Here is a 24,270-nt window from a genome sequence, read left to right as displayed (position 1 = left end):
AAGCTACTACTGTATAGCGTATCTTAATTGGATACCATATCTTCCCCAAAGACTAGGCTTTGTTTAAGGTGAATGTCATTTTATAGGGCCTATCGGTGGACATTTACCACTAGAGACACCCTGTGGCCCCGGACCAATTCATTGTTAGACAACCTACCCTGAATTATTAATGTCTCATTTCAGTGAAAAAGACTTGATAGCAGGAAACAGAAAGTCATTCTGTCAGGAAGAAAAAGTCCAGATTGATTGTTGTTCCTGTCGTGTGATATTTCCTTCTTTCGAGGCTGTACCTATCTAGGTTGGTTGGTTGGATTTTTTGTGTGTCTGTTGTCTCTGCACAACTCTCTTCCTCTCCCCACCACTCAGAACCCTGGTCCGTGTCCTTCATCCCTCCCCTCCCTGCTGATTGGCCCCAGAGAGGGCAGCTGCAGCCAATGAGGCTTGTCGAAAGTGTCAGTGTTTAGTCTGGCGCTAGGCAGCAGGATCGACTGACAGGCAGATCAGGCAAAGTCATCGTCTTGGCTGACTGCCTGGCAAACCTCTGTTAGCATTTAAGAAGAGGGGCCAGAGCAAGACAAGGCCTCTGCAGGGAAAACAACCTCAGCCTCTTTCTCTGTCTCAGACAGTCTCTCTCTCTCTCTCTCTCTCTCTCTCTCTCTGCCTGAGAAGCTGTCAATCTCTAAAAAGGCTCAAGAGAAAGGCCGAAGATTTGTTTTTTTCGATGCTCGAACGGATTTGATTGCTTTGTTTTTTACACTGCAGACTCTCCCTCTTGCTTTAACGGTGAGGGAGCACAAAACAGACCTGTTGCCTGTGCTGTAACCTATGCTAACCACACATAAACCAACGTGGACCTCTGTATAGAGAATGATTATAAAGTACAATCCTCTCCTCAGCCTGACCCAGTCAGAGTACAGGACAGGACAGTGTGAACCTTCATCTGGATTAACCTGTGGGCTGTATGTTTTCTGTCATGGCTGGAGGAGACATCATTAAATTAGTGGTGATAAGGGTGGACTCACTTGCTTTGAGACATAAATAACACTGTCCATGGTGAGCCTTTGGAGAAGGCTGCCTGTAGCGCTGGCTTGTGGTGAAGATTAACAAACCGTGTAAAAAATAATGTTTGACATTTCACTCTCACAGCAAATGGCATGCCTCAGAAATGTGCTGATATATTAAGGGTAAATTAGTATTTCACCAGAGAGGCTTTTTGTAAGTACAAGCTCACTCACATAATGCATAAGGTTTGATCAACATAGTCGTCTTTTAATCATCTTGTGATATTGTTTTGGTAGTTCACATCAGATGAATTACAATTAGAGAAATGCAGTAAATGTCAAAATCCACATCTAATGGTTTCCTCTCTCCAGTGGTGGAAAAAGTTCTCAATTGTCATACTTAAAGAGTAAAAGTAAAGATGCCTTAATAGAAAATGACTCAAGTAAAAGTGAAAGTCACCCAGTAAAATACTACTTGAGTAAGTCTAAAATATATATTTTTAAATATACTTAAGTATCAAAAGTAAATCTAATTGCTAAAATATACTTAAGTATCCAAAGTAAAAGTATAAGTCATTTCAAATTAAGCAAACCAGACGGCACAATTTTCTTGTTTGTTTAATTTACGGATTAGCAGGGGCACACTCAGACATCATTTACAAACAAAGCATTTGTGTTTAGTGAGTTCGCCAGATCAGAGGCAATAGGGATGACCAGGAATGTTCTCTTGATAAGTGTGTGAATTGGACCATTTCCTGTCCTGCTAAGCATTCAAAATGTAACGTGTACTTTTGGGTTTCAGGGAAATGTATGGAGCAAAATGTAGATTTTTTGGGGGGGATGTCGTAAAGTAGAAGTTGTCAAAAATATAATTAGTAAAGTACAGATACTCCAAAAAACGACTTAAGTAGTACTTTAAAGTATTTTTACCTAAGTACTTTACATCACTGACTCTTTCCCACATTTCAACCCTCTTCCCTGCCCTGAATCTCAACTGTTTCAAATTACTGTCTGTCCGTCTGATTTTTCACCCCTGTCTGGTTTGCGATGGTATATTCCATTCCATCCCAGGGAAACCTTTTTTTCCTCCCTGGTCTCATTTGAACTTTGATCCTGGCCTCCTGCCTCTCAGGATATGAGATGACCCCCTCAGTGGGAGTGAGGGGCACGATGGTGGGGGGTTGAGGGGTATGTTTTGGACAGTTTCAGCTTAATCTGTTTGGAACGGAGCTGAGAGCAGATGAGACCCTGGCTGGGCCCTGCATGGCCCTTTGTTTGCAGATCTTATTAATACTGAGGTTATTATTAAAGGTCCCAGCCACAACACTGACTGACCCATCAGCTGATGGACTGGAGTCATTAGAAATGATAGAGACTGGACCCAATGGCTTTTTAATTAATGGATCAAATTATTAGTTTATAGATGGTTTCTAAATCTGTAATAAACTATTGTAATACATTGGTTGAAGTTGTGTGCTTGACGTTTAGGTGTCAAAAACTTAGCTTATACGGCAGCACTGGCAATAATAACAGTATTATGAGTTGGCACTACTCATGCATTTGTGTGTGTCGGCCCTAATTGATATTCATTTTTTATCATCGTCACCATGTTACTACATTTTACTAGACAGGCTGGGAGATATCATCACCATGTTACTACATTTTACTAGACAGGCTGGGAGATATCATCACTATGTTACTACATTTTACTAGACAGGCTGGGAGATATCATCACCATGTTACTACATGTTACTAGACAGGCTGGGAGATATCATCACCATGTTACTACATGTTACTAGACAGGCTGGGAGATATCATCACCATGTTACTACATTTTACTAGACATGCTGGGAGATATCATCACCATGTTACTACATGTTACTAGACAGGCTGGGAGATATCATCACCATCTTACTACATATTACTAGACAGGCTGGGAGAAATCATCACCATGTTACTACATTTTACTAGACATGCTGGGAGATATCATCACCATGTTACTACATGTTACTAGACAGGCTGGGAGATATCATCACCATGTTACTACATGTTACTAGACAGGCTGGGAGAAATCATCACTATGTTACTACATGTTACTAGACAGGCTGGGAGAAATCATCACTATGTTACTACATGTTACTAGACAGGCTGGGAGAAATCATCACTATGTTACTACATTTTACTAGACATGCTGGGAGATATCATCACCATGTTACTACATGTTACTAGACAGGCTGGGAGATATCATCACCATCTTACTACATGTTACTAGACAGGCTGGGAGATATCATCACCATGTTACTACATGTTACTAGACAGGCTGGGAGATATCATCACCATGTTACTACATGTTACTAGACAGGCTGGGAGATATCATCACCATCTTACTACATATTACTAGACATGCTGGGAGATATCATCACCATGTTACTACATTTTACTAGACAGGCTGGGAGAAATCATCACCATGTTACTACATTTTACTAGACATGCTGGGAGATATCATCACCATGTTACTACATGTTACTAGACAGGCTGGGAGATATCATCACCATGTTACTACATGTTACTAGACAGGCTGGGAGATATCATCACCATCTTACTACATATTACTAGACAGGCTGGGAGAAATCATCACTATGTTACTACATGTTACTAGACAGGCTGGGAGATATCATCACCATGTTACTACATTTTACTAGACAGGCTGGGAGATATCATCACTATGTTACTACATGTTACTAGACAGGCTGGGAGATATCATCACTATGTTACTACATGTTACTAGACAGGCTGGGAGAAATCATCACCATGTTACTACATGTTACTAGACAGGCTGGGAGATATCATCACCATGTTACTACATGTTACTAGACAGGCTGGGAGATATCATCACCATGTTACTACATGTTACTAGACAGGCTAAAAGATATCATCACCATGTTACTACATGTTACTAGACAGGTTGGGAGAAATGAAGCCATATACATTTACCTCCTGAAAGAAAAGGGGAAAAAAACATTTTGACTTGGTTTTGGCACTCCCTCCCTCCCTCTCTCCCTCCCGCCAGCAAGTCAGTCAGTCAGTCAGTTAGTCCCAGACAGTCTCAGGCTCTCAGTGTATGTGTTTAAAAAAAATCATTACCGGAGGTGAGGAAACATGGCAGATGCTCAGCCCTTTTGATTTAAGGCTAAATTATGTGAGGGAAACACATGTAAAATAGGCTTTTGGGGCATAAATTACAGCTCCTCCCTGGTGGATGGCTGGCTCTGTGTGAGTCAGATGTCATATGCATGAGTTATTGCCTTGAACCGCCTGACTTTGTGTGTGTGTGTGTGTGTGTGTGTGTGTGTGTGTGTGTGTGTGTGTGTGTGTGTGTGTGTGTGTGTGTGTGTGTGTGTGTGTGTGTGTGTGTGTGTGTGTGTGTGTGTGTGTGTGTACTCCTACTATACTGTACGAAGGAGGACCCCATGGCCAAATTGTGTGTGTGTTCCTACTGTACCAAGGCCTCCCTGTGTGTGTGAGAGAGAGAGAAAAAAAGGAGAAACTTTCCACAGTGCTATTTATTCATGGAACTTTTACAGGAGAAACACAGCAACATAGGATAGCTTTGCCTTTATCTGTACATTACCTGTACGTTCCCAGCCACAGCAGCAGGCTTGCTGTTTGTCGTGGCAGCTGGAAGTAGAAATGGTAGAAATGTAATTTTACAACTGAGAACATGAGGAGAAGAGCTGTATGAAGGACGAATGCCCGGTTACACAGACCAGACAGACAGCAGAGAAGACCTAGTACAGATGATATTATACATGAATGTTAAGCCTGGTAGATAATGTATATTCCAAGCTCTCTCTGTGTGTGTGTGTGTGTGTGTGTGTGTGTGTGTGTGTGTGTGTGTGTGTGTGTGTGTGTGTGTGTGTGTGTGTGTGTGTGTGTGTGTGTGTGTGTGTGTGTGTGTGTGTGTGTGTGTGTGTGTGTGTGTGTGTGTGTGTGTGTGTGTGTGTGTGTTTGCGCACATGTGCGCAAGGGCCAGAAGGTGTCATCTGTAGAGCCCTTTTCGTTTATTCTATCAAAAAGGCAACTGGTACCGTATATGAGGCGAAATGGAAGCTCCCAACATGAACATTAAATTGACTTTGGAAGGCTCCAGGCATTCCTGCTCGACACCACATTAGACCCGGCTACTCCCCACCTCGAGATGATGGGCAGCCTGCCAGGTAGGGGTTGCCATGACTCCTAACACCACCCCTTCCCTCTGCACTCCCTCCCCCTTGAAGGTGCCAAATTTTCGGGCAGGCTGGGCTGGCCAAGGTTTTGATTTAGACAAAAGATGTCTTCACAATGTCAGCAGAATGCTTTATGGAAATGCTGTGGCTTTCTGGTAGGAAACCATGTGACCCCCTCGGCCAAGGTTTTGTTATGGTGCAAGGAGGAAGAAAAAGAGAGAATGCGATGCCAGCAAAGGGTTATGCTTTCTTTTTTTTGTCTTTCTTTGATTCTTGTGTTTGCTTAGAAAATGGCGGATGGTGCGGTGCTGAAATTAACCCGACTTGCCAATGGAGATGGGCACAAAAACATAACTTCACTTTTATTTTATCAGAAGCGGATGCTTTTTTGCATAGCACCCACGTTTCATCTATTTTTGATTCAAGCTCAATCCTGCCTCCTGTCTGTCTGTCTCCAGCCGCGTACAAAAGAGAGGTCAGAACAATCCAAACCAAATAGAGATGATGAATGTCAAATGGTTAGTAGAGATCTGGGGGTAAGTGGCACTGGCACTGGCACACTCGCACTGTTCTGTTTCTATACCTGGCTTTGTCGCACTGCGGCCATGCAGCCACGGCCAGGAATATTCCGATGTGTTTGGAACTCTGAAGTTGGCACCGTTAACCCTAGGTGACCATGGCATGCTCCATTACACTGGCATCCCATTCGCCATGGCATCCAGTTCACCCGGGCAGATTTATTCAGCTCCTTGCCATGATTTTCTACATTGCTGCTGCTATCTAGGCTTAGTTGGGCTAACCTATCCTATCTTCTTGCCACAGCCTCCGCCTCAGTGCTGCATGATGGCCAGGAGGAAAGCAGGACTCCCTGGCGTGTCTCTCTGGGGACTAGACGGGGAGATAAATCTCCTCCACAACATTATTATTATTCTCACTGAAAATGGAATTCCATGCAAATGTTCTATCTGGGAGGGAACTGCTGAAGCATTTGATGCTCCTTATATGAGCGGCTGCAACTGTAAATGGAATCTGCTTTTATATGATTTGACGTTACCAGTATAAGAATGGAAAGAATACTGTTGCAATACAATTGTCGGTACTATCAGGGTTTTTGTGAAGACATTCTGTCTTTTTCTTTCGTTGCTTTATTATTCACCAGCATGTATTTTCAGTTGCAAATATTTTGTTAGGTAATTGAATGTACTGTTGCTATTGATTTAATCCTTCCATTTCACGAACCACGAGGCCGTGCAGTAGGGTGTGGAACTGCTGCTATTGTTCAAGCCTATTAATGTTGTTATTTTCTTTTGTGTTTTCAGATAGGAAGAGAGTGAGATTACTCCATACCCTGTAAGGCACACAATCAACAAGGTAAGTTACCTTCAGAAAGAAGTTACCCTCTACAATACATTGTGTTATGTGTATCCTGATTTACCGAAATATCCAACAGTAGTTTCTTTAACTGTGGGCCTTGGATGTGGCACAGACATTCTGTTGTGTTCCCCTCCTCAACATGGTCTCTGTGACATGTCTATAGGCCAGACAAAAATGTGTGGAGTCATTCTTTACCTTTGCCGTCTCACCTGTACATTCAATCAATATATAATTTACGTTATTTAGGTTTTGTAGCTATATTCATTTTGATCTTACTTAGTTTAGACAGGTACAGTATGTTTTCAGATCGTTTCTGGGAGATTCGGCCCTGCGGTCTTGTCTAGTCCTTTCCATTGTGCTGTTCCAGCTTAATTCCTGTGTTGCAGCCAACATCTCTCTGCTCTGCTCAAAACACTTCAGAGTCAATGCTTATATATGATTCAACACATTTATCAGAATTTATCCACTTAGTGATTGAGGGGGTTTATTGTCCTAACTTTATTATTGATTAGGATAGTGTAAGGATGACATACCAGAGGTAACGTTATTTTGATTTGACGACTTGTTGCATGCATGGTACAGTAGACTCATACATAAAGTAACATCTATGGACAAAGTTTGGCCCAGGTTTGTGGCATAGGGTAACGTTGTATTTTTCTGTGTAATTTAACATATTTATTTTGATACTTTCCAACTAACCACTTGGCAAAAACCCGTAGATCCGATCTTGTGGCGAATCTGACATCACAAGCTCGCCTCTGTGGGCCTCTGTCATTGTGGTGTGAACAACATATTTTTTTATGGTAACTTTTGTCTCTTTGATGTCCTTTATTTGTAAAATGACTAATCCTGCAGTAATAGATATTTGGTGTCCTGTGTGGTGTTAAGGAGCTCCAGGTAGAATAGAACATTTTGATTATTCTAACAAAGCATGAACCATAATGTTTCAGTTTTATTTAATAGCATATTCCAAACTTTTGATGTTAACGGAAGCAACCTTATCCTCCAGGATGGAAAAGGAGACTACAGTACAATTCAGAAGATACTATTGTTCTTGATTTGGAAATAGAGGACAAGACAAGAAGAAGGCCTACTGAAAATGTGTGCATCCGGGTTGAGGTAGTAGGTTGTATGGTTTAGAATGACACCCTAGGAGTTAACTGTACAACCTTCTAGCTTTCCTTGGAGCACACTCATGACATCAAGCAAAGAGATGACCCTCATCATGTCTTTCAAAGCATAGCTTGGCTTGGTTTACATTAGCCAACTGTTTTTGAGGGCCATGATGTCAAAATCTCTCCATCAATGTTTTTTCTCTGTGCACTATTTTAATTTAAGTGTGCATGATAAAAGATGATGAATATAGGAAGTAAATTACCTAAATGTATTACATAGTGGAAAAAGAGAGAGTTATACATGTTTCTCATTTCAAATGTGCAGCTGTTTGAAGAAAACACAAATATCAAGTCTCATGATGATCCACAATTAGATTAGCTTTGTTTTATCTGTATGTTCTCATTAGAATGAATTGTTGGAGTGTTTTGTGAGGTGACAATGGGTATCGTGTTATAGCCTTTCCTTTCCCTACACAGGCTTCTAATTGACCTTTCCTGCCAGTAGACCCACGGTCAGTCTGCCTTTAGGGGCACAAAACCTTCAATTAGTGTTAGGTTGAAAGGTTGTGTATTTTTAGAGTGGTTGTCATCCACTCTGGTAGGGAGGGAGGAATGACCACACTGCGTCAATCACACAGAGGATCTGTAATGTTAGACATCCACTGTATAGTATCTCTCCAAGCACAAAAAAAGCACACAGCAAACAAAGGATTTTTTTCATTGTTCTTTCACTATCCATGAATATATAGCAAATTAAAGGAATTACTGATTTATCTGCAGAGGGAATACAGTGAATGCACGATTCTTCATGCTTTTGAAAAATAATTATAGTGTCTTGCTATCGTGTGGTTGTGTTTTTTGTAAGGCCATTATGTAATAGATCTAATTTAATTTGTATTTTGTTAAAACAGCAATTCACCATTTACTGCTGGTGATGTAGTTCGCAGCAAGGGAATCTGTTACGTTTTTCACATCCTAATACTGTCAAGCTATTCTGTTATTGCTAAAGGTCAATTTCAATTTCTCACCAAGACATCATTTTGTGGTGGAACCTATTTCACACAACCAGTTTCCCCTGGTTTCACATTGCTCCCTGAGTCATTTGAGAGTTCCTGTGTTTTCGTAGCCTCTGTCAGTCAAGGCGACTCCAGTGCAGGCCAGGGCCTTCCCACATGAAAAAATACACTGAACAAAAATATAAATGCAACGTGTAAAGTGTTGGTCCTATGTTTTATGATCTGAAATAAAAGATTCCAGACATTTTCCATATGCACAAAAGCTTATTTCTCTAAAATGTTGTGCACTCATTTGTTTACATCCCTGTTAGTGAGCATTTATCCTTTGCCAAGATAATCCATCCACCTGACAAGTGCGGCATATCAAGAAGCTGATTAAACAGCATGATCATTACACAGAAGACCTTGTGCTGGGGACAATAAAGGCCACTCTAAAATGTGCAGTTTTGTCACACAACACAATGCCACAGATGTCTCAAGTTTTGAGGGAGCGTGCAAATGACAAGCTGGCTGCAGGAATGTTCACCATAGCTGTTGCCAGAGAATTTAATGTTAATTTCTCTACCATAAGATGCTGACCCCACCACCCACATTGCGTGTGCGAGCGTTTCAATAAAAATGTACACATACATGTTATTCAATAATTGATCCAAACTGCTCGAGCATCTGCGTAGCCAGGTGCTAAAATAGACCTTGGTTCTATTTTTGACGTGTGATGCGCTGCAAGTCTTGACTCTCCCATCTCCTCATTGGTTTTTAAGAGTACGGTATATTCTGTACCCACGTGGGGGATTGAAAGATGATCTGAGGTCCACACAGTCCAGTTGGTGGCAGTAATGCACCTTAAAGTTGGTTGCCAACCACTATATAAAGTCAGAAGAAGACTGAAGGAGGAGAGATTACTAGAAACTAACTAGATTTCCTCTTATCTGTGGATGAATTATCGGAGTAGAGAACACACCATTTTGGTGACTCAAAATGGGTAAAAATTCAACAACAAAAAGGGACGTTGTGCTTTCAGGTAAAATAACAAGCCAATGTTTATATCCCAGGACAAATTAGCTAGCAACAACAAGCTAGCTAGCTGAATGTCCATGAATGTTTAATGTGTTTCGACCTGTCCCCAAATTAATATAGTTGGTTCAGAGTTAATTTTGCTATTTCAACTTGTGTGTCCTGATTGCGTCTGGTGTGGATGGACAAAATCTATTTGAATACACAGAGATACTGTGACAAGATCCTGAGGCCCATTGTCGTGCCATTCATCCGCCACCATCACCTCATGTTTCAGCATGATAATGCATGGCCCCATGTCGCAAGGATCTGTATACATTTCCTGGAAGCTGAAAATGTCCCAGTTTTTCCATGGCCTGCATACTCACCAGACATGTCACCCATTGAGCATGTTTGTGAAAGGCTGGATCGACGTGTACGACAGCGTGTTCCAGTTCCCGCCAATATCGAGCAACTTTGCACAGCAATTGAAGAGTAGTGGGACAATATTCCACAGGCCACAATCAACAGCCTGATCAACTCTATGCGAAGGAGATGTGTCGCACTGCATGAGGCAAATGGTGGTCACACCAAAATACTGACTGGTTTTATGATCCACGCCCCTACCTTTTTTTATAAAGGTTTCTGTGACCAACAGATGCATATATGTATTACCAGTCATGTGAAATCCATAGATTAGGGCCCAATGAATGTATTTCATTTTCTTTCTTTATTTCACCTTTATTTAACCAGGTAGGCTAGTTGAGAACAAGTTCTCATTTACCACTGCGACCTGGCCAAGATAAAGCAAAGCAGTGTGACACAGACAACAACACAGAGTTACACATGGAATAAACAATAAACAAGCCAATAACACAATAAACAAGTCAATATACAGTGGCATGAGGAGGTAGGCAATAAATAGGCCATAGTAGCGAAGAATTACAATTTAGCAGATTAACACTGGAGTGATAAATGAGCAGATGATGATGTGCAAGTAGAGATACTGGTGTGCAAAAGAGCAGAAAATTAAATAAAAACAGTATGGGGATGAGGTAGGTAGATTGGGTGGGCTATTTACAGATGGACTATGTACAGCTGCAGCGATCGGTTAGCTGCTCAGATAGCTGATGTTTCAAGTTGGTGAGGGAAATAAAAGTCTCCAGCTTCAGCGATTTTTGCAATTCGTTCCAGTCACTGGCAGCAGAGAACTGGAAGGAAAGGCGGAAAAGGAAAGGCGGGACTGATTTCCTTATGAATTGTAACTCAGTAAAATCTTTTAGTTCAATATACTATAGTTTACTATAGTATAAATACTGGAGTATTACTATACTTATGTAAGCTGTGTTCAAATACTCATACTAACCGCACTATCTGTACTATTTGTGACATAAATTGAGTATGTAGTATGCTTATTGGTCATAGTATACTTAGTATGCCAAATGATCCCGAATGTCGTACTGAATTCGCCAAAATATGAAGTATACAAGCAGTGGAAACTATTTCTGAGCTTTTGGGGCCCATAATGCAATTCTTCAGAAAATGGGCATGGCTTCACAACATTTTCAGATTTGAAGAAAATGCAGCTGAAGTCCGACGAGCAGATCCAAACTCATTGCTTTAACTACATTTTTTACATTTTACATTTTAGTCATTTAGCAGACGCTCTTATCCAGAGCGACTTACAGTAGTGAATGCATACATTTCATACAATTTCATACATTTTTTTTTTTTTTTTTTTTTTTTTTTACTGTGCTGGCCCCCCGTGGGAATCGAACCCACAACCCTGGTGTTGCAAACACCATGCTCTACCAACTGAGCTACAGGGAAGGCTAATTATGACAAATGTTAAGAAAATGTTCAGTAATGTAATAAAGTAATGCCTTTTCAAATAAGTTACGTTACACGTTGTGTTGTCTGACAATTTGTTAGCTACGCTAGCCTTATGAACTGCATATCATTACAGCAGTTGCTTGTATGTACCGGTATTGTTAGCTAGCTACTGTTCTAACGTTAGTTGGCTACTTGTACATCCAACTTGCCAGTATTAACTATATGCTATCTAACTAACTACCCAATGTTTATTGACTTGATTATTCACGGCATTCTTAGCTTAGCTAGGTGGTATAGTCATTGTGCGTTCTCAATGGACACTGTCAAATAAGTCGTAAGATGTCTGGCTAGTAATTTGTTAGCTATGCTAACAAACTAGAAAGAAGTTGCATAGCAACAGCATCAACTTCTGGTAGACAGGCAAAGCACTAGTACACTCAACTGAAAGGAGACTGTTCATTTACAGTATAATAAAATTAACTAATAGTACAGTATATAGTATGTAGTATAGTATAGTAAGTATGTTAGTATGGGTATTTGAACACAGCTGTAGTGTTTTGTGGACTGTAGTATACTGTAGTATTTACTATAGTGTTTTGCAGATATTATTGTAGCATACTATAGTAAAAAAACTGTAGCATATACTATAATAATTACTGTAGTGTTTTTTCAGACTTTAGTATAGGCAACTGTATTATTTACTATAGTGTTTTTGTTGTATTATCTTTGACATATAAGTGGGGGCTTTCTCCTTGAGGGAACCTACTGGACAAATACTAAAAGAGAAAATTGTCCATAACCTCTAGGACTGCGGTCAGAATGGATAGTTCAGAGCTTCTGCTCTTTTCTATAACCTGTAGGGAACACAATATGGTCTATACTTGGCATGTAGGTTTTTCACTTATGGGCGGTACAAATTGAGATATGGGGGGTATATGCAAATTAAATACTGTAGTATTACTACAGTAAAACAACTTGTTTCAGACATTACTGTAGTGTTTTTTTGCAGACTGTAGTACACAGTAGTATTAACTGTAGTATTCTACAGTATACTACAGGGTTCTATAGTAATTACTACACATGATCGAGGGATGCTACAGTGTAGTATAGAATTCTACAGTATACTACAGAATTCTATAGTAAGTATTTGTTCATGTGGGTTGACATTATCACAACCAATCTCCTGTGAGCTGAGCGGCAAATCTCAGCCACACTTTGAGGCCCAGATGGTTGGACATAGACATCAAGTATGAAATGTAATAATCATAATAAATCTGAGATTCTCTGTTTAGCAGATGCTTTTGTTCCAGAAAACAACTGACATCGCCCACAGCTTTTATTACGTATCCATTTGCACTGCAGAATATAGTTTCCAGGTTCAACCAGGTTAAGTGCCTTTCTCAAGGGGTTTAGTGGCTTGATTATCCCACCTAACTACCTGCCTGGAACCAAGGCCATTCCCCAAACTGCTTCAGCAGGCAGACAGACTGCTGTAATGTTTAAACTATTCAGCATGGGAGGGAACAGTCTGTATGTTTATATGTTTCCATGCACTGAGACTTAGTTATAATCTATGGGCCCTTGTCCCCTACAATGACGATGGGGAGGAGTAGTGATATGCGGTCTGGTCTGTGGTTTAAACCTGCCCCAGCCTTGTAGGTCTGTCTACTAAGATCAGGGCTCTGATTCTGGCTCTCTCTTTCTTTCTGGCAGTCGGCCACAGCTTGTAAAATGAGTCGGATCACCACAAAGGAGAACAAAATGCATATGTGGATCCATTTTCTTAGTCTATAGTACATTTCATACTGAATTAGAAATTTACTGAAAGCGGGACACTAATCCGGACGCTTATATGAAATCCTGCTACGCCCTCAGACGAACCATCAAACAGGAAAAGCGTCGATACAGGATTAAGATTGAATCCTACTACACCGGCTCTGACGCTCGTCGGATGTGGCAGGACTTGAAAACTATTATGGACTACAAAGGGAAACCCAGCCACGAGCTGCCCAGTGACGCGAGCCTACCAGATGAGCTAAATACCTTTTATGTTCGCTTTGAGGCGAGCAACACTGAAGCATGCATGAGAGCACCAGCTGTTCTGGATGACTGTGTGATAACGCTCTCGGTAGCCAATGTGAGCAAGACCTTTAAAAGGTCAACATTCACAAAGCTGCGGGGCCAGAGGGATTACCAGGATGTGAACTCAATGCATGCGTGGACCAACTGGCAGGTGTCTTCACTGACATTTTCAACCTCTCCCTGACCCAGTCTGTAATACCTACATGTTTCAAGCAGACCACCATAGTCCCTGTGCCTAAGAAAGCGAAGGTAACCTGCCTAAATGATTACCGCCCCGTAGCACTCACGTTGGTAGCCATGAAGTGCTTTGAAAGGCTGGTCATGGCTCACATCAACAGCATCATCCCGGATACCCTAGACCCATTCCAATTCGCATACCGCCCCAATAGATCCACAGATGATGCAATCTCAATCTCCCTTTTCCATCTGGACAAAAGGAACACCTATGTGAGAATGCTGTTCATTGACTACTGCTCAGCGTTCAACACCATAGTGCCCACAAAGCTCATCACTAAGCTAAGAACCCTGGGACTAAACACCTCACTCTGCAACTGGATCCTGGACTTCCTGACGGGCTGCCCCCAGGTGGTAAGGGTAGGCAACAACACGTCTCCCACGCTGATCCTCAACACTGGTGCCCCTCAGGGGTGCGTGCTTAGTCCCCTCCTGTACTCCCTGTTCACCCACGACTCCATCATGGCCAAACACGACTCCATCATTAACCTCTATGGGCTAGGTGGGACGCAAGCGTCCCACCCGTGGTGCACTCCATCAACAGCAGGTGCATTTCAAGAGCGGCAAATTTGAATCCAAATAAATGTCAAAATTCAAATTTTTCAAACATACAACTATTTTACACCCTTTGAAAGATAAACATCTCCTTAATCTAACCACGTTTTACGATTTCAAAAAGGTTTTACGGCGAAAGCATAAATTTAGAGTATGTTAGGACAGTACATTTACAAGAGTTGTGTGTAATGTTGTGCCAATTCAAAGACAGGCGTCACCAAAACCATATAATCAGCTAAAATTATGCACTAACCTTTTACAATCTCCAACAGATGACACTCCTAGGACATTGTGTTAGACAATGCATGCATTTTTAGTTCTATCAAGTTCATATTTATATCCAAAAACAGCGTTTTACTGTGGCGTTGATGTTCAGGAAATCGTTTCCCTCCAATAACCGGCATTCAAGTCAGCACCACAAATTAAATAATTAAAATTAGAAAAAATTGGTAAAATATTATATTGTCATTTAAAGAATTATAGATTTACATCTCTTGAACGCAATCAACTTGCCAGATTTAAAAATAACCTTACTGGGAAATCACACTTTGCAATAATCTGAGCACTGCGCCCAGAAAAATACGCGTTGCGATACAGACTAGCCGCCATGTTGGGGAGATCTAAAATCGAAAATACTATGTAAATAATCCATTACCTTTGATTCTCTTCATCAGATGTCACTTCCAGGTATCACAGGTCCATAACGAATGTAGTTTTGTTCAAAAAAGCTCATCATTTATGTCCAAAAATCTCCGTCTTGTTAGCACATGATCTAAGCCCGCCGGACTTCACTTCATGAACGAGGGGAAAAAATATATTTACGTTCGTTCAAACATGTCAAACGTTGTATAGCATAAATCATTAGGGCCTTTTTTAACCAGAACATGAATAATATTCAAGGTGGACGAATGCATTCTCTTTTATAACGTATTGGAACGAGGGTACCCAACATGAACTCGCGCGCCAGGTGTCTAATGGGCCATCATCGTTCCATGGCTCTTGTTCGGTCAGATCTCCCTCCAGAAGACTCAAAACACTTTGTAAAGGCTGGTGACATCTAGTGGAAGCAATAGGAAGTGCCAAAATATTCCTCAGCCCCTGTGTTTTTCAATGGCATAGGTTTAAAGGTAATACAACACATCAGGTATCCACTTCCTGTCAGAAAATGTCTCAGGGTTTTGCCTGCCAAATGAGTTCTGTTATACTCACAGACACCATTCAAACAGTTTTAGAAACTTTAGGGTGTTTTCTATCATATATAATAAGTATATGCATATTCTAGTTACTGGGTAGGATTAGTAACCAGATTAAATCGGGTACATTTTTTTATCCAGCCGTGCAAATACTGCCCTCTAGCCCTAACAGGTTAAGTTTGCTAATGACACAACAGTGGTAGACCTGATTACCGACAACGATGAGACAGCCTATAGGGAGGAGGTCAGAGACAACCTCTCCCTCAATGTGAGCAAGACGAAAGAGCTGATCGTGGACTACAGGAAAAGGAGGGCCGAACAGGCCCCCATTAACATCAACAGGACTGTAGTGGAGAGAGTCGAGAGTTTCGAGTTCCTTGATGTCCACATCACCAATAAACTATCATGTTCCAAACATACCAAGACAGTCGTGAAAAGGGCACAACAACACCCTTTCCCCCTTAGGAGACTGAAAAGATTTGGCATTGGTCCCGAGATCCTCAAAAAGTTATACAGCTGCACCATTGAGAGCATCCTGACTGGTTGCATCACCGCCTGGTATGGCAACTGCTCGGCATCTGACAGTAAGGTGCTACAGAGGTTAGTGTGTACGGCCCAGTACATCACTGGGGCCAAGCTTTATGCCATCCAGGACCTATAAACTAGGCAGTGTCAGAGGAAAGCCCCCAAAATTGTCAAAGACTCCAGTCACCCAAGTCATAGACTGTTTTCTCTGCTACCGTACAGCAAGCGGTACCGGAGCGCCAAGACTAGGACCAAAAGGCTCCTTAACAGCTTCTACCCCCAAGCCATAAGACTGCTGAAAAATGTATCAAATTGCCACCCGCACTATTTACATTGACCCCCACCACCTTTGTTTTTACACTGCTGCTACTCGCTGTTTATTATCTGTACATAGTCATTTACATTTTTACATTTTTGTCATTTAGCAGACGCTCTTATCCAGAGCGACTTACAGTAGTGAATGCATACATTTCATACATTTTTTTCTCCTTAGTCACTTTACCCCTACCTACATGAACAAATTACCTCGACTAACCTGTACCTCCGCACATTGACTCGATACCGGTACCTCCTGTACCTTTTTTTAATTTTTGTTTTCAATTATTTTTACTTTCCTTTATTTAGTAAATATTTTCTTAACTCTTTCTTAAACTGCATTGTTGGTTAAGGGCTTGTAAGTAAGCATTTCACGGTAAGGTCTACACCTGTTGTATTCGGCACGTGACAAATAAAGTTTGATTTGAAAGCAAGAGGGTGTTGCTGTAATTCCTTTCTTCATCAGAACACCATGTCATTGTTTTTTGGCTTTGTTGATTAATGTAAACCTCTCATATATAGTACACTGCTGCTATGGTATCGTTGGATACTATTGTCTCTTTCACTTACACTGTCAGTAGTTGGAAAGCAATCTCTCCATTCTAGAGTGGATGTGGGAGTCAGATTGGCACTCCAACTCAACCTTAGCTATCCAATCCACTATGACTTTATTCATACTTTGGTTTGCTATTCACGGCTTTACCAATACCAGAACACTGATATCATTACAGCGAGACCAAGATGTCTTGATCAAGATGTCTTGGTAAAGACCAGGGTCCTTTCAAACATAGTACTAAACCCATAACGGCCCTAACCTGACAGAACCTTCCACTTACTTGGAGCATCCTGCTCCATCCCAGAACCACAGCCCTGCAGCAGTATCTCAACAGCTAGCCTATAGGGCCTCCGAGAGCCTCTCAGCTGATGGAGCCTCTTATCAACACAGGCCGCCCAGTGAAAGGGACTTAGCAGCTATCAATTAGGGGCCAAACAAATGCAGAGTGATATTAATGGGTGTTCAATGGCAGAGCGTGAGAGGCCTCTCTATGTAGGCTCAACGATCCCCCTCAGCCTCAGATGACTCACAATGCCAACAGGTTGACAGTGTGTTGTTTAGCTTGATCCTGCTAAAACCCTGGAAACCCCAAGAGGAAGGGCCTTTTATCTGCATGGGGCCTCCTAGCTGACTCTCCTGCTGGGGTGGGATCTCTGTGTGGTGACTGCTCTGCTCTGTCAAGTCAACCACTATAGTGTTGCACTTCAGTCGGTCTGGCCCTCTGGGGCTCAGACTGAGTGAAAGGATCTAGTTTCATGTTCTGAATGATGTGGAGAACGTTCAATTAACCATGTCTGAATTTTTGGAAGAGACTTAATGTGAAATACTGTATGTCTTAATTCCAGTCCCAATTATAGACACATTTTTTGTTGATTTATCTTCTCACTTTTCACTTGAGTTTTTCAGAAACAAATATAATTCTGTTGTAGTATGTACTATACACATACGTTTTTCAAATTACAGCCAGGTACTCAAAAGCCTAGGTTGGCTTCATACTGTTCCTCCTCAACCCTCCACACACAGTTATTAAACAGACTAGAGGAGCCAAGCTGCGTTGGGCCGGAGCCCAGAGTTTATTTTAAGAGTTCAGTTTTTCTCCATCTTTCCTCACCTCTGAACTGAATGGGTCGTCCAGATGTAGCTAACTAGTGGGGCCAAGGCGAAGAGAACCGTGGTCCTGGAGAATTCTGCTGCCTCAGCGCTCCCTGGTCCAGCTGGCTCAGCGGCCAGGCCAAGCAGGGTAGGAGTCATTGGTTCCAGCTGCGCCTCCATTTATGGGATGGTTGGACAAATAAATCATGGGATTAGATAGGAGAGGAGAGACTTGGGGAAAGACTGCACCAACCAAGGCCTCCTTAACAGAACAGCACACTGACTGAGAGAGCTCTGTAATAGGCCAGTTGCTCCAAGATCCTTGGACTGATTTCATTGTATTAAGGATATATCCTGCATTCTAGGTCATGCTAGCAGCATTTATTTACTTAATTTGTGTCATGCCAGGCAAAATTGTAAAGATTAAATATTTTCCAAGCAAATTATATTAGTGAGGAGGCATGTAATTGTCTTCTTATCAAATGCAATTTACCATCAAAAAAAGTTATCTTTATTTCTTGCCACATATCAATTTAAGGTTGTTGCTGTGCTATCCCGGGATCCTTTGGATGTCCCTACCCTAAGCCCTAACCTTAACCCTAACCTTAGCTCTAATCCTTACCTTAACAATTTTAAATGTAAACTTCAATGTGGTAGGGACATCCCAAGGAACTGAGATAGCGAGGACCCTCAATTTTATGTCATCTGTACACAGGAATGAAATGTGTGAATATCAAAATCTCTCTTAGCTTAAGCCAGGTCCAGCTCCATTAGCAAAAGCAATGTTGACCTCTTGATGTTATCGTTGTGGAATATTTTTTAGCCACTACGCATGTGTAAAAAAATTAACCCTATTAATAAGAGAAGTGTATCTTGAGTATTTTTATTAAGTCTATTGTTGGACATAATACCCATGCACGCACACACATAAGCAAATTCAATTAATTCATGCTTTTGTCTGAGTGAGGGCCGTTTCAACAAGGCCATTGGTCAGCTGGTTCTGCCCTCAGTAAACACCAGAGACTTTGATAGAAAATAAAAACATGAGGGACTAGATCCTGCCACTGCTGTCACTGGCCAGACAGGTAGCTACTAATTCTCTACAAATTCCCCACTTCGCATGGCTGTAGCAGACTGTGATTTGGTGTGGTCTCTGCATGGCTGCTAGTATTTTTCCTTAAGATGAGATATCCCCTTAATGTGATTAGTTTAATGGCAAATGAATAACCATAACACATCCATGGCAGACGGGTGTGTCATTGATCTGTCTGGATTCATTCAGCCCCCCCTCCTATCCTCTCATCCTCCTCTTCTCTCCTCGGCCTGCTGCTGCGTCAGCCACTCTCCCCTATCGATATGCTCTTGCCCCTTGACCCCTGGGACAGATCAATGGTATTGATCGAGAAGAGCAGGGGCAAGGGCAGGGTCCTCTGACTGGTCCCACCAGTCCGCCCACCTCGACTGCCAGTCAGCTAGTGTGACAAGACATGATGGTCATTAATGTCCCGCTGGCTGATGAGAGGAGGGAAAGGCTAGGGAGGCACTGTGCATCTCAATCTCTGGCCTCCCCTGCCCCCCTGTGCTACTCACATTCCCTGTTCGCCACCACTGGTACTGGTACTGGTACTGCCTGCCTGCCTGCCTGCCTGCCAGCCAGCCAGCCAGTCTGTCTTCCTGCCTAGATACCTGTGTGATTGACGCGTGTCGTAAGACACCGTTATCTGATTTCAGACTTATCGTAAAATGGGTGGTGTCATAGCATTTTGATAGTGCATAATGGTTCTCAAAGTCATTGTCTGCACTGCCTTCCGCTGCAAGTTCTTTTTGGGGTTCTTTGAGAAATAGAAGTCTGGTTATTTCTGTGGTGTAAATCATTGTACTCCTGTCATGACAACATTCTCTTTTATATCATTGCTGCATCATAGAGGCTTGAGGGGATGTATTTACTGTACCAGCCTGCTACTCACATTCCTTCATCCTTTAGATTTTTACTTTAATTTATTAAAGACAACCCAGGGTCATTCATGTTTATGACATTGTACACGTTTCCTCAGCCAGTTAAAAAACGACCAACCGTGGTATTCCAAGATTCGCTATACAGTCTAGACTTGAAAAACGGAGAGGATATGGGGAAACGGGAGGAGAGGGAATAGGAGGAGGGGGAAGGAGAGGAGGGTCAAAGCGTGATGTCTAGCCGTGTGTGTGTTGGAGGGGGGGTTAGCTCTTCACTGATTGGAGCGTCTAAGGAAGCACGGTGGTGTGTGTGTGTGTGTGTGTGTGTGTGTGTGTGTGTGTGTGTGTGTGTGTGTGTGTGTGTGTGTGTGTGTGTGTGTGTGTGTGTGTGTGTGTGTGTGTGTGTGTGTGTGTGTGTGTGTATGAATGTGTGTTTGTGCAGGTCTGTGTGCAGGCGGGGCAGCGGTAGCTCCAGACTTTACAGTGACACGGCTGTAATGAAGCTGATTGATCACCAGTCCTCTCTCCCCCTCTCCCTTCCTCCCCTCGTTTTCTCTCCCCTTCTTCCTCCCACCCGTTGTTCTCTCTCCCCTCTCTCATACACCCCTACCCCCAGCATCACCATCGCCATCACCATGCCTGCTATGAGCCAATGGACTAACCCTTACCCACTCGCATATAGACTTCAACCTTGCCATGGTAGTGACGTTGGCTACAGGAGGAAGATAATGTAATATACCATATTTTTTAACTGTTGACGTTCTTGGTCTTGACCTTGTTCTGAGCTCAAATACAGATGCCTGTGTGTGAGGCACCAGAGTGATTTTTCTGAAGGATCTCTGCATTGCAGCAAAGCCATGACGTGGGGTTTTCGCAGTTTTGAATAAAAGCAAATAACCAATCAATGATGATATTTGCAGGCCCCCTTTACCTTTCCCCTCTTTGTTGTACGGGGTCGCAACCCTAATCCACCCAGGGTGTTGAGGTTGATAGATCGGGGGCTCTGAATTTAGGATGTGCCGCCAAGGGCAGATCTCATTCAGATAGAGAAGAAAAACACGTTGTCTGCTCCTTTGTTTTGCTCTGTCTTATGACTTCGTTCCATTTGCTGTGTCTCGTATCGTTTTAGTGTTTCGGATGGGGAGGACAGTGAAGCTTGAACGCTGTTGGAGTGTGCAGGAAAAAGACGTACAGATAGCCTATGTGAGACTATATGTCTCTAACTAATCACTATTCAGCAGGGAGTCTACAGTATGACGGAATGGTTTTGCTAAAGGTCCTTCTTTATTAACTGCAGCACTGTAGTGTGGATGTGGTGTGGAGTCTTAAGGGCATAGATAGACGGGCTGCAAGAAAGAGAGAAACAGATAGAATGCTTGAGTTTAGGTTTAGCCACTTCTGTCCAAAACCTATCCAAGCAGAGAACTCACAAACAATCATGTCCTGTGATTTCTGTGATTTTTTTTCTGCTTGTGTGTCATTCAGCATCTCTATAGGTGTATGCTGTTAATTGAGTATCTATTGAATATTTTTATAAAGCTGTTATGCTGTACTTTGTATGGTCTGACTGATGAAATACAGTCCTGTCAGACCGTCATCTGTCGGTGTGCACGCATCAGCGCTTAGGTCATAATATTGTGACAGTGTCAGTTTTCAGTGTTAGGTGACCCTGTCATTGTCTGTCGGTGTCTGTATCTTGTGTGTTGGGGGACTGTGACAGTGTCTGTTGGAGTTTTTGGTCTGTTGTCCTTGTCAATTTGTCTGTGTACTACTGTTTTGTCAACGACTGTGTCTGAGTTTTGTGTTTACACGTCTGTGATGGCGTCCGTACTCTGTGTTATTTGTCAGTATGCCTTGTGTTGTGTGTCTGTTGTGTGACAGCATGAGCCACTTTAGAGCATCTTGCTCCTTGGCCAACCAGCCAGGCGTTGGAATTGATCATCAGCACAGGTGGAACGTGTGCGCCAGCCGAGGTTGTATGGGAGTGAGAGAGAGAAAAAGAGAGAGAGAGGGAGGGCTATAGCTGCAGACTCCCGCTGCCGTAGCGTAGTACCACTCTGGGCGAGTAAGCAGCCACAGACGGGAGTCACAGAGACGAGCAGACAGGTAGAGACCTGGGGATGGGGAGGAGGGGGTGATGGGAATAGCATGTGGGCAGTGTTTTGGGAGACAAAATGTTTTGGCATCACCATTTTCTTGTGATGGCCCTGTTGTCACTGTGGTGTTGGTGTTGGACCTACGTGGAAAAAAACAGGGTAGATCACTGTCACGACACGGCTGGTGGTCCTGGAGCCTAAGGGGGGAGGTGAGATGGAGCTGATGATGCAAGTGGTGAGGGGAGGGGGGGGTGGAGGAGGGGGAGAAGGGGGAGGAGAGGTGTCCCACCTCACTGACCTGCGTCTGGCTCAGCCCCGGACTCCTCAGCATCTCCCTTTCTGTTTTTCTTTTTTTCCCTGCTACTTTTTCTCTCCTTTTCCCCCTCATCCCTCGCTTAAAGATAGATGACAGAGGCGTAGTCGGCACGGACACGGAGGAGTGTGTGAGGCGAGGCGCGAGGCGACAGAAAGAACACTCGCGTTTCCGGAAGCGTCCGCTTTGCTCCCCGTTCCCCTGAGAAAGGCATCTATCTAACTATTAGTGGGAGGAGTTGGGAGGGGGGAGGGGTGAGGAGGGTTTGTGTAGGGTGAACAAGGGGTGAAAATGACATGTAAATGTTTTGGCTGCGGTGCTTTGTTAAGATTCATGACAGGGCAGTTTGGTTTCTTTCATGGCAATATGATTGTGTGGCTCTGGTTACCACCGCCTGTGTCTGTACTCGGTGTGTGTCTGAACTCTGTATTTGTGATGAGAGGAAAGCTCTGTGACTGAATGTGGCTTGTTGTTCGGCTCTGTGGTGGTGACAACTTATTTCTGTACCGTGCAGAGCTCGCCACCATGGCAGTGGGGCGAGGGGGATTGGGTGTAAGCAGGGGGAGACTGTTAGCAGTAGAGACAGCAGTGTGTGTGAAGGGGGGAGGGGGTGCAGTTAGATGCGTGGAGTGGGGGAGCACGAGTTCTGGAAGATGCTCTGCTCTGGGTTTCTTTTGTTATTATCTTACTCTGGTTAGTATCGCTTTTTACCTGCCACTTCCGCAAAAGCTGGTCAGCCAAGAGAGTGGTGGCGTCACGTAATGATACATTTTCTTATTATTTCATTTATGACTGAGGCTATCCATGGAGGGGGGGGGGGGTTAGAGTCTCCGGTCACCCCCGTAATGGAAGCCCTCAGACTGGGGCCGTCAGGTGGTCAGCTCTCCTCCCTGGCGGTGGCTGTGGTGATCAGCAGCGGTCAGTGCAGGCGACGGGTTGGAGGGTCCGGTGCAGTGGTCAGCACTGGGGCCATCCATCCCAAGGGGGAGAAGGAGATGTAGACTGATGATCCGCGTGCATGTCGACGCTCAGAGGACAAAGAGGCGAGACTGTGCCTGGCTGGGGGGCTTTCCTCTGCCAGCACAAAGGCTAGTTAGCGCAGAGCAGAGAGTGCTGGCTCGCCTGTCTGAGCCTGGCTCTGCCCTGCGACGTGGAAAATGTAACTCTGATCGTCTCCAGCGAACCTTATTGCTCTCTTTTCCTCTCTTTGACCTCTCTTATATCGCCTTCTTCATCTTTGTCTCTGCTATTATTATCTTGTTGCTGTGGTGTTACAATTTATTGTGTTTGTGGCGTTTGTGTGTTCTGATACGTCTGTCTATGCCTTTCTTTGTGTGCGGAGCATTCAGCTTATCTTTTACTTGAGCTCTCTGAAATGAAGGAATAAGTTATCTGCAGTGAAGGAGGGGAAAAATGGGGACTTTTTTTCTTCCACAGCAGGCGACTGTTGTTTGACCAAGTCTTTCAGCACATTACCCAAGCGGTCAGAACGGACAGGACACTGGCCAGACAGACACGTGGAGGTGGTTTTGGGGCAGGAGGGAGGCACCAAGGGGTGGTGGTAGTGAGAGAAGTGTGCCATGCTGCTCACACCCCTGTCCGACCGACTGACTGTGTGCGGCTCCTCAGTGCCAGGACCCTGTTGTACTTCTCCTGCTCCCTGAGACCCTAACTTGTGAGCTCTCTTCATGAAAAATCACGGGTTAGGCTCTTGGGACGCTGGCGGAGGGCATGAGCGACTACAGTAGCAACCCAATGTGCCTGCCAAGGGTGGAGTCGGGATGGAACAGCTGCTGAC

At 43.2% G+C, this 24,270-nt stretch overlaps 1 long non-coding RNA gene and 1 other non-coding gene across 6 annotated transcripts in view; one reads left to right on the top strand and one right to left on the bottom strand.

The window, feature by feature from the left end:
• Nucleotides 1–24,270, top strand: part of LOC106567934 (uncharacterized) — a 90,505-nt gene that overhangs the window by 46,439 nt on the left and 19,796 nt on the right. For all 5 annotated transcript variants that reach the window (XR_001320197.2, XR_001320200.2, XR_001320201.2 and 2 more), the window contains exon 2: nucleotides 6,547–6,598. This is a non-coding gene — a long non-coding RNA (uncharacterized lncRNA). The remainder of the gene's footprint in view (nucleotides 1–6,546; nucleotides 6,599–24,270) is intronic.
• On the bottom strand, nucleotides 12,298–12,352 carry LOC123726252 (U7 small nuclear RNA). The gene has a single exon (XR_006758644.1). It is a non-coding gene; the product is annotated as a U7 small nuclear RNA (small nuclear RNA).

This window comes from Salmo salar, chromosome ssa13 (assembly GCF_905237065.1).
Source record: "Salmo salar chromosome ssa13, Ssal_v3.1, whole genome shotgun sequence".
NCBI lineage: Eukaryota > Metazoa > Chordata > Actinopteri > Salmoniformes > Salmonidae > Salmo > Salmo salar.
The sequence above is the reverse complement of the archived record's forward strand: the minus strand, read 5'-3'. Positions and strand labels throughout refer to the sequence as shown.